This window comes from Mytilus californianus, unplaced genomic scaffold (assembly GCF_021869535.1).
Source record: "Mytilus californianus isolate M0D057914Y unplaced genomic scaffold, xbMytCali1.0.p SCAF_2, whole genome shotgun sequence".
In the NCBI taxonomy this organism is placed as follows: Eukaryota; Metazoa; Mollusca; class Bivalvia; order Mytilida; family Mytilidae; genus Mytilus; species Mytilus californianus.
In genome coordinates, this window is record NW_026262668.1 from 61,656,159 (window position 1) to 61,673,936 (window position 17,778).

Here is a 17,778-nt window from a genome sequence, read left to right on the forward strand (position 1 = left end):
TTGTTATAGGCAACATTTGTTTTGCCTATTTTTGAAGTAGATTCTCAAAGATGAGTCAACTATAATTCTAAAAAGAATTTTGCAAGTACAAGTAACAATTGTACGGATATTTCAGCTTCGTGTTTAAATTCAGCGTATTATTACTATTTTATAGTTTGTCTGGAGGGTGATGACGTATTTCCATGACATACTTGATTAGCTTAAAAATTTTAGCACTTGTAATATAAAATCAGACCATGTTTTCCATTTGTTTCAATTGTGAAGTTTATTTATTGAGTAAGATATTTTAACCTAAAATAATTGAAGAATTCGCATTGCACAAATTGCTACTTCCTGTTTATCACTTGAAGTTATTCCGTTTGCTAATTTTACTTGTTTCTTTCAAGCACCATACAAAATAATGTTTAACAATTGACTGAACTATGACGTAATTTGACGTTGTTTTACGTAACAGGTATGTCGAATCATTTTTACTGCAAATACTTAAATGTAGTTAAATTTGATTTTGATGTGATCAAGTTTGTCATACGATGTCATCAAACCCACACGTTGTTTAATTAAGAGGTTGATCATTTCACTTTTCACCCTGTATTTATATGACCCAAACTTCAGAACTCACCATATACATGTAGTTTTTCGAGACACTAACTGAACTAGAAGGTAATTTACTTAGTATCTATTTTATACGATTGAGAAAATAAGGGAATTATGAAAATATTAGCCTTACTTTAACTGAATGTTTCTCAAAATAAATACGGTATTATAGACCGATTCGGATATTTTAGCTGATTTGCAAATATCAATCTTGACACCTTGCTTGCCAGTGGAACATGGAATTGACAGGGACTCTATTTCAATGCATTTTATTCTAAAAGTACCTAATTGTATGCATATATGTCATTGTTATACCATACTGGAGTTATACTGATTAAAGGCAAAATACCGATTCAAATATTACTGCCGTGGAAATAATACTTGCACGACTAAAGAGGCAAAAATACCTTCTGCGATTCTTTTATATTGCGTTCTTTCTAAATGATAAATTAAATAAAATTGGTCATTGTCCCAGGATATAAAGATACCTATTGACTGATTACTATCATAATAATATATATATATGCATTTCATTTTAAAGAAAAGTCATACGCTGCTTTTTCTGCCAGTTGTAAAAACACCCACGGATAATATTTAAATCTCAATGCCGACTGCTAGTTCTTTATTATATTCCACGCAACAAAGTTGCGTACTAGGTAATAATGCTTTGACCCGTCCGTCCGTCAGTCCCGTTTTTGTAATCGCAACTCCTCTGAAACCACACAACAGAATTTCATGAAATTTTGTAGATGATAAGGACAAACTATGTAGATGTACATATTCACAGGAATTTTTATCAGTCGACTTTTGTAGAAGTTGTGAGTTTTGAATTTAGGAATCTGGTGAGATTTTGTTTGCCCAGTGACAAGGTGGGGGCGTGGGGTGTGTGAGCGTGCTCACAAAGATTCTTTTATTTATGATGTTTTGGTTTTTGGCATTCAAATAAAAACAATTTACATCATAATAAACATGTGTACTAAATTTTAAATTGATGAGACAAAAACTTCATGGTAAACTGCCTTAACCATTAACTTAAACCTGATACATGTATCTATACTACTAAAATAACGAGGTCCAATTTTTTAGCCGCCATGGCGTAAAAACGACGAATCAAAGAATCCAACTTGATATATAACTAATATAGGACAATGGTGTTGTTTAATAATTACACCATTCCAGGCCCTTTTGTTTTCCACATAACTAATATTACCAATAATTAACAAGTTCCGGGTCGAATTCGATACAATATACCAATAATATATGTCACATGCAGTTTCCGGTTGGTTGTTACTGTAAATCCCTCCTCTATCAGGAGAACCCGGAATTCTTCCAGTTATTTTATATCTATGTTACACTGTAGTGCACTATTTAACAAGTCTGTTTTCTTCCACCTCAATGATACTATTGATTTTTATTAATTAGTTGAAAAATTAAATATAGTTTATATTAAGTTTATTGTAGTAAGAAAACCAGGACGGGTTCAAACAGAATAATTCTGAAAGCAGAGAAAACTGTGCACCTTACAATCAGCATGACTTTATCAGAATACAATACGAATACTAAAAATCCTTGCCAAAACTAATGCAAATGTACTATAATTCAGTCATGGACCCGCGGGTGTGTCCTAGTGGTATTGATAAACAAACGGACACAGGTCGTATATAAACTTCAAATGCATATCTAATGCACAATACAGAATGAAATTGCCTCATTAAAAATTAAATCAAAGTACTGAAGTACTATACATCGGATGACCGCAAGTTCTTGTGGATGGTCACAAGCACTTGTCTCAGAAAAAAAATCACATCTCTATACCTGAAAGTGAGGTTAATGTACTGAGATATATTTTTTCTGAAACAAGTTCGTGCGTGGATGATGAATAAATGACAGGGAATTCAACCTCACCGTAATAACTATTATATTGTAGTGATACAAATCAGTATATCGTCTGGTTTGTTGTTATATATTATATTAATATTTGTATATAGCAGTTACATGTATATATAATTTTCATCCATTTGTATATCATTCTTTTCTAATATTCTAATAATAGTGCAGTGCAAGTGCATGGTGTAATAATTCGATTTTTCTAATAGGTTGGATTTGAGTAGGCATTCATATTTTCCCGCAAAACGTTCTTGAGATGTTCTTCCGCATGCGTTAACACAATTTTTCTGTACGTGTGCATAGATATTAATGATGTTTTACTTATATATTTATTTCTAACGACAAAACATTTTCATATTATAAATTTATGTTCTAAAAATAAATATTTTTATGAGTATTCATTGAAGAAATGAATTTATAACAAGCGATAATGAATGTTATTTTGCACTCGATAATGTTCGCGTATTTATACGATCGGTTACCAGTCAAAAACGAAAGTCAACTCTGTGGCAACAAAACATCGGAATGCCCTCACGGTCACCGCGATGTAAAAAAATAAGATTGTAGTAATTATACCCCCTCTTTAAAAAAGGTGGGTATACTGTTTTACCTCTGTCTGTCCTTCCGTCAGTCCATCCGTCAGTCCGTCCGTCCCATGAATATTTTCGTCGCATTTTTCTCAGGAACTACTTGACAAGGATTTCTGAAATTTTGTTTCAGGGTTTATATAAGTAAGTTACACCGTGTGATGCGTTTTCAGATTCATCACTTAACAACTTCCTGTTTACCGAACACTTGTATTATTTTACACATGATAGCCAAGTTGAAAATTTTCGTCACATATTTCTCAGGAACTACTTAACAAGGATTTCTGAAATTTGGTTTCAGGGTTTATATAAGTAAGTTACATCGTGTGATGCGTTTTCAGATTCATCACTCAACAACTTCCTGTTTACCGAACACTTGTATTATTTTACACATGATAGCCAAGTTGAAAATTTTTCGTCATTTTTCTCAGGAACTACTTAACAAGGATTTTTGAAATTTGGTTTCGGGGTTTATATAAGTCAGTTACACCGTGTGATGCGTTTTCAGATTCATCACTCAACAACTTCCTGTTTACCGAACACTTGTATTATTTTACACATGATAGCCAAGTTGAAAATTTTCGTCACATTTTTCTCAGGAACTACTTGACAAGGAAATCTGAAATTTGGTTTCAGGGTTTATATAAGTCAGTTACACCGTGTGATGCGTTTTCAGATTCATAACTCAACAACTTCCTGTTTACCGAAATTTTTCGGCAAGGGTATCATCAGTGAGCAGTAGCTCACAGTTTTACCTGTTTTTAATGTATAATAAATATTTGAACCCGAAAAATGACAGAAACACGGTGATAAACAATAAAGGTTTAAGTAAACTACATTTAAAATTTACAATCATAACGAAGTATTTGAAAAACAAATCTTTATTTTTGAACCCGAGTTGCAATGAAGTCGAACTCGGCTTATATGGTGCACTAGTATGCCATCCAGGCGTACATATTCGGTTTGCAGACAATATCTAAACAGCAATTAATAAACAATATCTTAACCAATCTAGGTTTGCAAATGTCTCACAGGGTGAGAAATATTCCTAGTATGTAATTTTGAGGTCTATACGTCCAAAATTGAAGCAGCTATGGATAAATTAAAATTTGGTTTCCGGATGTATTTTGAACCACACATCCATTTATTTTTAAACTGGGATTGATAAACTGTATGGAATGAGGAATACCTGGTCAATCATCGTCACAACAGTAGTTGATAGACTGAAATTGAGAGACAAAAGTTCGGTTTCTGGATGGTATTCTAATGGTGTGTCTAACCTTAACCAGATTTAGTCAGACAATGCCCCTAAGAAAGATGGTTTGTAGATCCAAGGTCAATGTTACGGTTACTATACATAGGGTTGCAGTTATTGGAAAAGTTTCTTTTTGGGACAATATCGTTTGAGCCATAAATCTGATCTTTTCCCATCTTTGGTGAATAGGATGCCTTTGGGTGTAACATACGCCTACTGTTTTGAGGCCACTTGGGCAATGTTTAGGTTACAACAGCAATGATCAAACTAAAATTATTGGCCATTTAATGATCAAACTGGCCATTTTTTGGATTTTAATCATTTGACATAAATTGTAAGCTGACTTCGTTGTCTTCATCACCAAAACCACAAAAACAGCATCCAAGACCAAAATGTTATATTACACAGTTCCTTAAAGATTACAACTCGGCTTATGCACTCATAGCCTAATGATTTGCTTTATAAAAAAACATTAATAAAACAGATGTAATGAGAAATGCAATGTTTCATTACGGTCATGTTAAATAAATTGCTTTGTTTGTGTGCGTGTGTGTTTGTGTATAATAGTTGAGCTGATATCTCATCAACGTGTATTGATTAAACATTTCGACCCCAATTTATGATATCTTTTTATGTGTTATAAAAATCATTTTATTAATGAAAAATATATGTTACATAATGTTATATGTCGTCGTAGACACGCTTAAATATTGATCCAACTTAGATTTGTAGATGCATGCCTAGCAATGAACACCTATTCTGTCAACACCATTGACCTCCGTGGCATCTTTATGCAATTCAGACTGGGTGTTTCCTTGAACTTTGTATTTTTGTATCTGAATTTACAAAATGTGCTGTTTGCAATGACTTTAGTACATTCGTATTTCTTAGAATTGAGTTGTATAAAAAAAGTATTCACAATTGCTTTAAACTAATGAAGACATCGGCAGTTAAATAGTCGCTGCTAGTCATTTCAAATTTCAAATTAAAAGTAGTTTTGTGTAACGTGAGATAAAACTTTTTTTTTTAAATGTTGTTAAGTAATGACACTTGTTCTATAAAATAAACTAGCCAATCTAGATGCATAATGCAAAACTGCATGTAGGACGGATAAACAACCTTTTTAATAACAACAAATATAGCGAATATGTTCATGTGCCTGTTCAAAGTCAGAAACTTTGTCAGCAGTTGTTTTATGTCATATTTTAATGGGTTTTTTGTTTTGTTTTGTTTTGGGGGAATTTCATGCTAATGGCAGATAGTTGATAGTTTCTGCTCAATATATTAAAATTTTGTTGACGACCGTATCTTTCCTTTCAAAAGTCGTTTAGTAATTTGTGTCGTTCGGTTGTTTTCTCCTCGACATATACCACCCCACCCCTCAATAGAAATTAATCTTTTTTTCAGGCTCAAAATTTTACTATTGTTTTGATTAGTTGGTGGTTTTTCATGCATTTATGTTATTGTATGTCAGAACAACTTTCTATACAGATTTAAATATCTCTAAGCTACAGACAAATTAACTTGAGTTAAATCGGTGAATGGCTGACTATCATATCTCACCGTTGTAAAATCATTTCAAAAAATGTCGATCATTACACCTCCACCGGATTTAGTAGAAAGACGTAGTAAGCAGATCTGCAAAAAGCAAATATATGACTATGCCATGTAAAAATATAAAGGTGTAGAACCATTAATGTTTATTACTTGATTCCAATAAATGTTTAATTATGTATTTAAACTATTAAAGTAAAATCGATCTTCATACCGCTAAAGAAAATATCCAAAGATCTTACAACAATTTTTAATTGATAGTCTTTAAGAATACGTTTATTCAAATGATCAATAAGATAGTATCTTAATGTAATAGTTGTAGAAGTCATATTATCGTAAAATTAGGACAACACATTGTGATATCCCGTTTAAAATAAGATTTCTACATGAACAGCAAAACTTCCAAATCAATTTCATAACTAGAAATGGACTTCAGCGGCAAGAGAAAAAAAAAACACGTTTTAATGTATCTCGTATAAAAAATGATGCGTTTTTTTTTTTTTTTGCTCTTTTTTTGCTGTTAAAATCGTTCGTTTGTGAACATTGAAAAATAAGATTTCGATGCATGCTGCATTCACAACGTAACGCTTACGTTTGCCCCTTCGGTGATTTTCCGCTTTCCAGTATATCAGAATTGAAGAAGCATATCTGAAGCATATCCTTTTTGAAATCGTAGGACAGCAGTAGTAGCAATTCATAGTCAAAGAATTCAACTTTATGCGACACTCTATGTATTCGTAATTCTGTATACCCGATCTTTAATATGATGTATCTCAGAGTGTATAAAATTCCAACTATCATTACATTCATATTCCTATACACTCCCATATATTCTACTTTCATGCAAAATTTCATAAAAATATACGACATCACCTATTTACGTACCTATTACCTTTAAGTATTTGCAATATACTTAAATTGCGTGCATATTATAAATAAACTACTGAATGAGAATCTTAAATTGCATTAAATCTTGATTCAGCATATTTTCAATGAATTATACAAGATAACATATCATTAGCTGCAAAATGCAAATACCATTTAAGTATGAAGAGTGCTAAAATGTAACATGAGTGGTAAAATAAATATTTGATAACTGTCAGCAGGAAGATTCTCACCTGTGTTATAATGACAGTGTCGTAAAGGTGTTCAGATATTTGTACTTAAATGTCATAATGTCTTGCAGGCAATATCGAGGTGACATACGGATCAAAGATCACCCGGCCTTTCCATTTCATTAGGTAAGGAATTATTTTTTAGTAGTCTTTTGATTGACATATTATATCATTTTGTTGTATTTATCTTTTTAAATCTTTTCTTTGAAACTGCGCATGTTTTTTTGTATATAAATTTCATGTATGTCATGCTCATGCTGTATATATTTATGTCACCAATGAAATTAAATATATATTTGAAAGTTAACAAACTGTCACTTTAATTGGTATAAGCTTTTGAACGACACCTGTTACCGTCAACCGTTTGATAATGGTTCTGTTTTTTGTTTTAGTGAATTGCACAAGAACATACGTTTACTGTACCAGTTTTTTAGTGTGACCTATCGTAATAAATGGAATGACATTTTAACTTCCGATGTCTAGTTCATGTCAAGGTAAGTCTATTTTCATGCAAATTGTATGTAAAGAAGACCATTAATACTTGTATTAAAAAATTATAATTTATATTAACCATTTACATACTGTTTCCTTATCTTTTCTTGGGTCTGCTTTTACGATTTGACCGTGCTATCACATAGCGGTTGTGGATGGATATTGAACCTTTTGTAATGTCAACTATAAGTGTCATCCTGGTCCTTGCATGTTATATTTGAACTCGTTATTTGATCCATACACTATCAATATAGCCGGTAATATAATGTATTGATAATGATTTTCTAAAAAAATTACATGTGTTTTGCCCCCGTTAGACTTATCCTTTTCAATTGCTAATGATAAGCAAGGATGATCGTAATATGTAATTATGTAAACGTATATATATGTAAAGACCGAATCGTTACAGTATGAAATTTAAGAATAAGTTGACAATGGTACTTACACTTTGTGCAGTCTTACCGTAAATTTTCAGTTGAGTCATGCGATGTAGGACTTATTGTAAAGATGATTTTGGTAAATCATACTTCGCATATCGATCCATTTTATTTTTCCAATTATATCTATGATGAAACAATGAATTCGTAAATATGATTATTTAAGTCCCGAGCTACCAATATTCAACGTTACGAAGTAGCAGGGTGCACAATTTGTGTTGCGTAAAAAATTGTATGCGTTCAAGATTCTATGTTTGTTTTCTGATGTTACACTTTCGCACTTTGCTATGAAAACAAACTGTGATCTTCTTCTTGTCGAATCGTTCCTTTATTCATAGGAGGCTGACTTTATATCGGATCTTCTTAGGAAGAATGCAAAAAAGCTAGCATTATCCTTTAACTTCATGTTCCGCTATAAAGATGATGCCCTCTCACGAAATAATAAAAAGTTTGGTGAATATGTTGAACTCCTCTATCCCATCGAACTTGAAATTAGGGTCAAAAAGAGATGATTGCAGCTTTCCAATTGTGAATTTCCCTTTTTCATGAAGCAGCATTCAAGGAGCGCCTGCATACAGGTATACATCTCCCAGGTGATACGATATTCCTGAGCTTGCATTTCCTATCATTATTTCCTTGGTGAAGGCTTCTGCTTACAAGGAAACTATTGAAACAAGAGTTCCAAGTGGTGATGTTGAAATTATCCTTCGAAAAGTGTACGGATGCCATTACCAGTTGGTTGGCCGCCAATAACATATGTTTAAAAGATGACGACGGATATGTTCCAATTGTCATTTTGGTGGGGTTCGTGTTGGCCAGTTTTTAGTTTTCTATGTTCTGTTTTGTGTACTGTTGTTTTTGTTTTTTGTCGTTTTTCGCCAGTTTGTTTTCGACTTATAAGTTCGGATGTCCCTTTGGTATCTTTCGCCTGTCTTTTACCTTGAATACTTTATATCAGATTGTAACCCTATTTGCATATATGGTTACATGTTATGAGAGAAAGATTCCTTTCGATTTTGAGGTCTTTAGGTCTAATGTGAAGGTCATATATATATTCATTTTGTTACATCTAGTGATCCGTTTATTTGGCAATCGCCATGGCAGTCAGGAGGGTTTAAGAACATCCGTTGTTCGACCTGTTAGTCAAATGCGTTTTGTTAAAATATACCTTTTCACATTTTTGGTCTTTTGGAAAATGTTGTTTGTGCTGTATTTAGGCCCCTCTACCAAGAAATTTGTTTTGCATGCACACGAATAAAAATTGTGGTATTTATCCAACGCAATCATAGGTTTGAAAGTTGTTTTCAATTTAGACTTGTATAAAATATATACCAAAATGTATGCAAGAAAGTGCTGTTCAGATGCTCAATCAAATATCTTATGTCTGATTGTACCATTCCTTAAGTATATGGTAACATATAATGACAGGAAGACCCTACTGATTTTAAGTTACCTAGGTCTACGTCAAGGTCATAGTTCCTACAAATTGACTCAAATAAGTACAGATAAAGGTGTTTCCGAATAAGAACAGTCTTAACTCGTATACCTTTCATCTATTTAACTATTTCACAGTAAAACATCATGACAATAAGTGCACTCACAGTTATTCCATGCATTTTACCTTTCCAAGTCAAGTAGAACTTTAATTATCATAATTACCTTGTTATTTTGCCTTTTATCATCGTCATTTGAACTATAGTGCATACATGTAGTTGTTTCATTGACAATCATACTACATCTCCATATTTTTGTATAGTTATGGGAATGACAACTTTGTTTTTTACCACAATGATGCTGCTTGCTACAAATATGATATATTTGTTTTTGCAAGCGTAAATTGTGTGACAAGGTATCGTCGTAGATTAAACATTCCGCTGGATACAAATCAAGAAGATAACAACAACTACTATAAAGTGTTCACTAAAATCCTACTGAATTGCTTTTTGAGAGTATGTTTTGTATACCAAATTAAGATTTATAATAAAAATTGATTGACAAAAATTGGTAACTTCAAGTTAATTATTTGAACATGAAAATATATTGTTTCCAAAGCACTCTTGCTCTTTGAGTCACAACATCAACACACATGACCCTTTATTAAGAAACCAAATAACATCCACGAATATTATTACCCCGCCGATTTAAAAGGGTCTTTTTTTAAAAGCATCATTTATAGGGTAGCTATGTTTAGCGATGACGTCATCGTTTACTTATTGTGCAGTTATTGCAAAATGTTCTATATTTACAAGTCCGTTATTTAATTCAAGGTTGTACAAAATATTTCCCTTTAGGTGGTAAAATAAAATAGTTTTTTTTTCCTTTACTTGTTCATTTTTATGTTAAACAGATGTCAGAACTATTCAAACATAAACATACGAATTAATTAGCATCATATAATATATAAATAACTACAGTCAAGTTATTATACACGCCATAAACAATTTTATCTTTCCGTTTTAGTATATGTACCCAATGTCATATGTCCGTTGTTATATTTGTATTATACTGAATACCTCTGCAGGTTGAGATTCTTATTTTAGAAGATCACGCGATTACATTGCAATTTTTCATATAAAAATCATTGTAAGTTGATTGATTACTCAATACAATTAATGGTCTTTATCTTAAGGAACATAACGCCCTTTTACAGTATGGGTCGCTTTGTATTAATTAAAATTTAATTTATTTAAAAACATTGTAAAAAGGACCAAAGATTTTTAATTTGACTATCAAAATGTAACATTTATATGAAAGTGATTTTCAATACAGTGAATTGGTATGTTGACATTATCAACAAAATACTAAATCGGTAGTAATAAATTAAACCCTTTGCTCTGATCAAACCAATCGGGTGTCTTGAGTGCATTTGTGGTGGGTTTTCAACCTATTTTAAATGAAGGATGAGATATAAAGCATCCACGGGTAAGTTACTAGATAAAACAATTATTAGAACGGTTATCATTTCTAACTCGAATTATATAGAATCGACATAAAAACTGATTTTTGTCTTTGAAAATATTGATTGTAAATAGCTGACAGTTTGAAAATTCGAAGACGCTTTAAAAAAATATCAGCAATCATAAAGTGAGATGGTGGTCAAAGAACAATCGAATGTTATAATGTTTGACATGAGTCTCTTAGATGTGCAATCTTAATATTATTTTTTTTTAATATTTACTTAAAGTATATAAATGTGAGTAATAAACAATATCTTGCAAAACAACACTCTATGTTTAGAAGATGACAGCACAGAACAGCAGCAATGTATCGACATCCATCGGTTGTTTTAAAGCTATTTCCTTATTAACTTAATTTACAAAAACAGATAAAATCCAAATGTACGAATGCCGAAAATGTATGAATACAATTTAAGCATAGTGATCAAAGTGAACTTTTAAAACAGGACTAACTTAATGAGTTTCATTGTTGATTATGTTTGAGGCAGTTGGAACCCCCAAAAAATGTTAAAAAACTAAAATTTTCATAATGGAGAATTTATCAAAATGTATACATATATGGTAAAATTTAATAATTACGAAAAATTGAGTACTGAGCCGATGATATCCAGCGAATAGTAATGGTAATACATTGTACAATCGTAATCCAACTGTACATAGGTCACTTGAAATTATTTCAAATAACAATTGAGTCTATATGAAGGCAAACAAAGGAATTAGAATATGTGACTAGCTTGCTTGTCTCCTTTGTGATCTGAGTAATTAATGTACCCATACTACAATGGTTCGATCTTAAATAGCCATGTAATATGTCAATATTCTTAGAAAAAAATCTTTGAGCATATATTCTGCGCAAGGCTTCTACAAAATCTGTAAGAATTGATTTTGTGCAAAACTTTCTAATTGGTAAAATTTGCGATCAATTTTGGCTATTTCTTTATAGTGAAAGACGGCATGCTCTAACCATAATACAAATTGCTAAGAGTATACATGTATATTTAAGTTAAAACAACTCTATATAACACATTGATGTTGGTTAGGAAATGTGGACAATATTTTTCAAAAGGACATTGCCCATTTGCAAATATTCTATATAATGGAATGTTTTTGGCCAGGTTTTTATGTTATGGGGTTCTGGGGTTCTCTGGGGTCGTTAAATTTCAAAATAATCGGTGTTTAGATATTATATTGTGAATGAATTTCTTCAGTTAGTTCTTTAAGTGTACCAGTTTCCGACTTGCAGGAAATATATCCTGTCAATTACATTTCCGGGATTTTTTTAATGTTAGTTTTTTTTTTAAATGTTACGTTCAGAGATTGATCATAATTTATCACGTGATGTTTCTTATTGTCTTATATGAAGCTTCGTAATAAGGAAGAAGTATAGAATTTAATCTAGACAAGACTGGCTAGTTAAGTTTAATTTAATGATAGTTATTGCTTCTGATGAAGATTTAATTTAATTTCAGAGAGTAGTTTCTAACGCAATAAATAAACTAGAAGAGTTGCCATGCAACCACGTTAAGGAAAGATATCAAGTCGACAACAACACTGAGACAATTAGTTTTGGAATGAAGACTGAAGCTGATACAAAATCCGATGTTAATTCCAATGATACCAGGTAATGCGTATATGATCTATCATATCCTGTTCCCATATATATAACCTACACTTATAAGTCAGCTCTGTAAAGAGTGAAGGATTCTTTGAGACAAGACACCGAACAGGACAACATGTTCTACCTTATAATATAGATGCCCAATTGGTCATACTTGAAACACACACAAATCTTTCGAAAAATGAAGTTATTGTTTTTTACATTATAAATCAATTTTTGAAAAAAATGTCCGGTTACATTTTCATGCACATATTATGAAACATCGTGTAGGTGTATGATATGTCATTAATGTAACTTCGAGCGACGTTTTTATTAATGGTCATATTATCCTGACATTTCCATACATAAGGCTTTAATTATATTCAAATAAAAGGTCAAAAGGATTTTGATGAGGATGTACATTTCACTTAATGAATAACGTAGGACATGGATTTTGTATGTTTGATTAAAGGGTATGTATATTGTGGTTAATGTATATTTAGCTAATTGTTTTCGCTTTTATGCGGTCAGTTTCTGTACTTGGTATTTATGATATGTTTGAACCATTAGCAACACTAATGTTATCCACTCCCAGACACGGATGACCTAAGCGGTACAACTTGATGGTTTTTAATTTTCTTTAACTTCTTTATTGATTTGACCTTCGAACTGTTACGATTCAAAAATCACTGATGAGTCTTCTGTGAACCCAAAGCACAAATGCCTAAGGGAGATTAGTTCCCGCGGACACACCCAGCAGTCAAGTAGTCAGCATCCTGGTGCTGCCATGAAATATCATGGATTCGGTCATTTTCTGAAAATTTTATAATTATAACGTGTTAAAATCATTCGAAGCATGGGAGTTTTTCTATCACGGGCGTAGTTGACCTTAGCCAGATTTGTCAAAATTTTAAGGACTTTTGGGTTTTTAATACTCTTCAGTTTCTAGAATTGATAAGGTCTGCACACTGTTTTGAATCGACAACCTTTCTGTAGTGTTCAGTTGACGAAAAGCGAGTCTGGTGCACTTAAACACACTTAATCAGAAGCCTTGCATATTTTGTGACTTTATAATACGGTATGTTAGAAGCACTAGAAAACACCGAAGAAATCATAAGCATTCAAAATTGAGACGAGGCCTTTTACAAACAGATATTTTGATAAAGAATGTATCATACAAAGATGTTGATGTGGGTAAACTATATTTTTGGTTTTTTTTGTTTTAAAGGGTCCTGTTTATACCATCCTCTTCATTTTATATCAAACTAGCTTAATATTTAAAGTATTTTGTTATTTTTGGAATTTGAGGGGTTATATCTCCTCCTTCCTCTGATTAATTTGCCAAATATTAAGTGTACAGAGAAAAGGGGACGACCATTTGACATTCTGGGGAGGAGGATTTTTCCAGATTGGTGATTTATTTTCATTTGTTTGCTATATTTATAACCTCAACTAACCTGCATTTTATGTTGCAGAATATTCATTTTCATCCTGTCTTATGTGCAACGTCATTTATTTCCAGTTCTTACCAGGCCAAGTTATTCATTTTCAAAATCCTTCTCCCCCTTTCCCCACCAGAACATCAAATGGTCGTCCCTAAAGGCATATATATAATAAAAGCATATCAGGATATCATCATGCCGGACGTGAATGGTTTTTAATGTTATCTCGGAAATGTTATAAATAACAAGTATATCTACTTTGTAAACCTTAATGTACAACCACATCGAATATGTAACCCAACCTTCGTTTAAAAGAACTGATTATAAATGAATTATTATAGGGATTTATCTATTTGTATGCTATTCAATCAGTGGTAACAAAATAACTTAATGGGGAAGGCAAGAAATTATATTCCAGTGTCTATTTAAAACGTTGTCATTCACAGATTTTAATCCCATTGAGTAAAATCCTGAGACGACAAGAAAGACATCGTGACGAAATGACCTTATCACGAGAAAGAAAATCGTTACATTACACCCCCGTACCCTAGATAAATGTCCTGTGCACTTTACAAGAGGCAGTTTACGAAGATAAATCATCATTTCGTGCAGGCATACTGTATTATGTTGTCAGCTTACTGAACGGTCCAATCCCAAGAGAAATAGTGTTATGAAATTATAAGATTTCAAAATTGTTTATTCTAAATTTAAGTTGACTATCCGAAACAGAGACTTATAGCAAAATAAAGTAATCAATTTGCTGTAAGTGCAGATGTTCAATATGCCACAATTAAAGTATCTAACCACTTGTAGTTAAAATTTTGTATAATATTGAGATCGATGGTGCACCACATCAGGCAGTTCGAATTCAAATTTCATTCCGTTGAAACCCCAATCCCAATGCAAGCCTATATAACAACAGACACATTACTGTTACTGGTATTGTTCAATGGTACATTGCATAAGGTACACATGTACATGAACCTCGGATGCTTTTCTGTAAAATAATGACATTACAGATGACCAAACATCATTTATTATTTTTCGATCTCAAATGAGGAAAGTTAACAGAAACCTTTCCTGTTCAAAATGCTCGTTTGAATAAATCGCACATTTTCGCCAAAGATTTGCAGATATTTCGCATATTTATGCCAATAACTTTTATTTGTAAATGTGAAAACTTGACAGTCTTACTTTTATTTTCATTATTTCAGACCATTGGATCAATTTATGAGTTGTTTTTTTATTAGTAAGATGCTTAATGTTTTTAATACAACAAAACGAAACTTTGTATTCTAAAGTTGTATGCTTATGACTCGAGCCATTGACAAACATGCACTATAAAATTGTCAATTGATGAAACCATTAAGTTAAACTTAGACAAAAACTTGTTTGTTAAAAATTTAGATTTAAATGACAAGGCTCGAGCTTTAATATTATGTACTAGTCCATACCACAATTTGTGAAGGTAAATTTTTAAACTTTTAGCAACGTTTTTAATCTTTTAATTTTAGTTAGTGAAAATAGTAACAAAGATATTTATACCACTTACACCACTTGTAAATGTTTTGTTTGTTATTGTTCTAAGTGATCATGTAAACATAGAAAGTGAAATAAAAAAGGTATGTCAGTGCTTTGTTTTTGCATATGTAGAGCTTTAAATAGTTTGACAGTCATAATATTAAAATTAAATTTTACAGGAGTAAATGTTAACCTTCAACCACAAAACATGATACTTCTTGACATGTATTAATTGGTATAAAGAACAAAATTTCCAAAACAATTGAAGTCCAAGAGATGTTAAGAAAAGGTAAGCATTCCCTACATTGTAATGATTTGTTATAAACAAATACCTGTGTAAAACTGATGAATGTGTGACTAGTAGTGCATTTACCTATATACATTAAAAAAACAGGCATGACTTTCCCTGTGAAGAATTGGTACTTATTTCAGAAAATAAATTACCAGGATAAAAGTTTCTGTTTCTTTAATATATGGAGATGCCTTTGTAAATATTGTTAATGATAAACGCTCCCGTTTGCCTCACCCATGCCTAAATATACAATTATGTCACCTACAGACACATAAATGTATCGAATAATTTTTTTTTCTCCAGGACATGCATTTAATCTATTAAATTACTTGAAAATGATCCGTTTAACATTTATAAATTTGAACTTGCTTGTTTACATTGCAAGAGTATTAACCACTATAAGTGATTAAAATAGAAAACTTATATCTGTAAAATGGATTTCTAGAGAAGTTAATCGATTGTGACGTCACATGTTGCAAAAGGGCGTCTTTTTTTAATATCTTTTAAATGGTTGTTTTTAATTAATAGCTTCCGCTGTCAAGAGTGCATATAAACGAGGTGTTTTTTATTTGGTCAGTTACGTGTAAACCTCAACCTTACTTTATCAATAAAAATAAACATTTTAACAAAGCTTTTGAAATTTTACAATAGTGTTTGCCATCTTGAAAATACATTTCGATAGTGTTAGTGGGAAACTTGACAAGTCATGTTAGTAATATGAATTATCAATTGTAAAAATGAAATTTTACCTTGGAATTGTTTTAAACCTTCTTTGTAAGAAAAAAAACTACAACTTATCTTTTAAGATGGAAAATAAACACCTTATGCATTTATATTTAAAAACTTTTAAGTCCCTTTTTACATCATTGAAAATTCAGACGTATAACTGATACATCGTATGCACGTTTAAGTACTAAAATATACTCCGAAAGATATGAACTAAAATGACACATTTAACTTGCGGAAAGTGTTTATTTTTCACAAAAAGGTCACTTCATATATTCAACTACTTCCGGGAATGTTCATAAATCTTGTATAAGTAAATACCATCAGCCTGTCCGACTTTATTTGAATAGGTTTTTTAAAGATCTGTACATGCTTCTTGTGTATGGTGCTAGTAGTACACAGTTACTACTAAAAATTCTTGTAGCTTTTTCAATAACGTGGTCTTTACCGTTTGTAATTAGAGAGCCCATTGGTTACCCTTTTGATTACAAATCTTGGTTTTTCCTTCCTAATTATTTTCACAGAACTAATGTAGGTGTTGAAAAGTTCCCAGAAATACTTGACCAAAACCCTGGTTAGTGTTTATTACTTTGACGACGTAATTGTGGAGATTTTAAGTGATTTCCGATAATTGACGGGGACTCTTGGTGACACACTTGTTAAGACAGAAATAGACGAATTATGGGCAATATATCCCCTGCATCATTTCCAAATATGGAAGCCATGAAAATAAACTCAATCTATTAGCATAAAAAAGTATTCGGTTGCATGAACTTTACATGAAATTTTTCTAACGTTGTAACTTGGAAATATATAGAGATTGTGATTAATGAAACTTGTTTGATTTAGTCGCCATCACGAATTAGTTGACCGATATAATGTGTCTGTTTCTCAATTTCGTTAGAAACATGTATTCGCGGTCTTAGATCTTTAGATACTAGAACAGTTGTCTGATTTATAATTTTATCGAGTGTGTCCTATTCCCGATTGAATCATTTTGTCAGAGTGTGGATTCGCACGGCGGGAGATGCATACCTAACTTGAGACGCTCATCCTGTCGACACACCTGGTATATCACTCCTTTTGGAGTTCATGTGATTCCCTCAACTTGTGTTAGTTACCTTGATTTGTCTTTTCTTAATCGATTTACGAGAGTTGACCATCGGTAAACGTATGTTGCTTTAATTGTCCATGAGCCTCTCATCAATTACGGCATGATTTCCAAAACACAACGAGAAGACCAATTTTTGAAAGCAATATTAACCATTGAAGGATATAGAAATTTCGTAGAAGATATGGAAAATTTATTAAAAACAAATTTG

General features: G+C 31.9%; 1 protein-coding gene across 1 annotated transcript in view; it reads left to right on the forward strand.

Moving 5' to 3' along the window:
- The first annotated feature begins 7,342 nt into the window (after positions 1-7,342).
- Positions 7,343-17,778, forward strand: part of LOC127730167 (inhibin beta chain-like) — a 36,367-nt gene continuing 25,931 nt past the window's right edge. The window contains exons 1-3 of the mRNA XM_052238424.1: positions 7,343-7,486; positions 12,348-12,499; positions 15,618-15,727. The gene's annotated coding sequence lies outside the window, so the exon portion shown is untranslated. The remainder of the gene's footprint in view (positions 7,487-12,347; positions 12,500-15,617; positions 15,728-17,778) is intronic.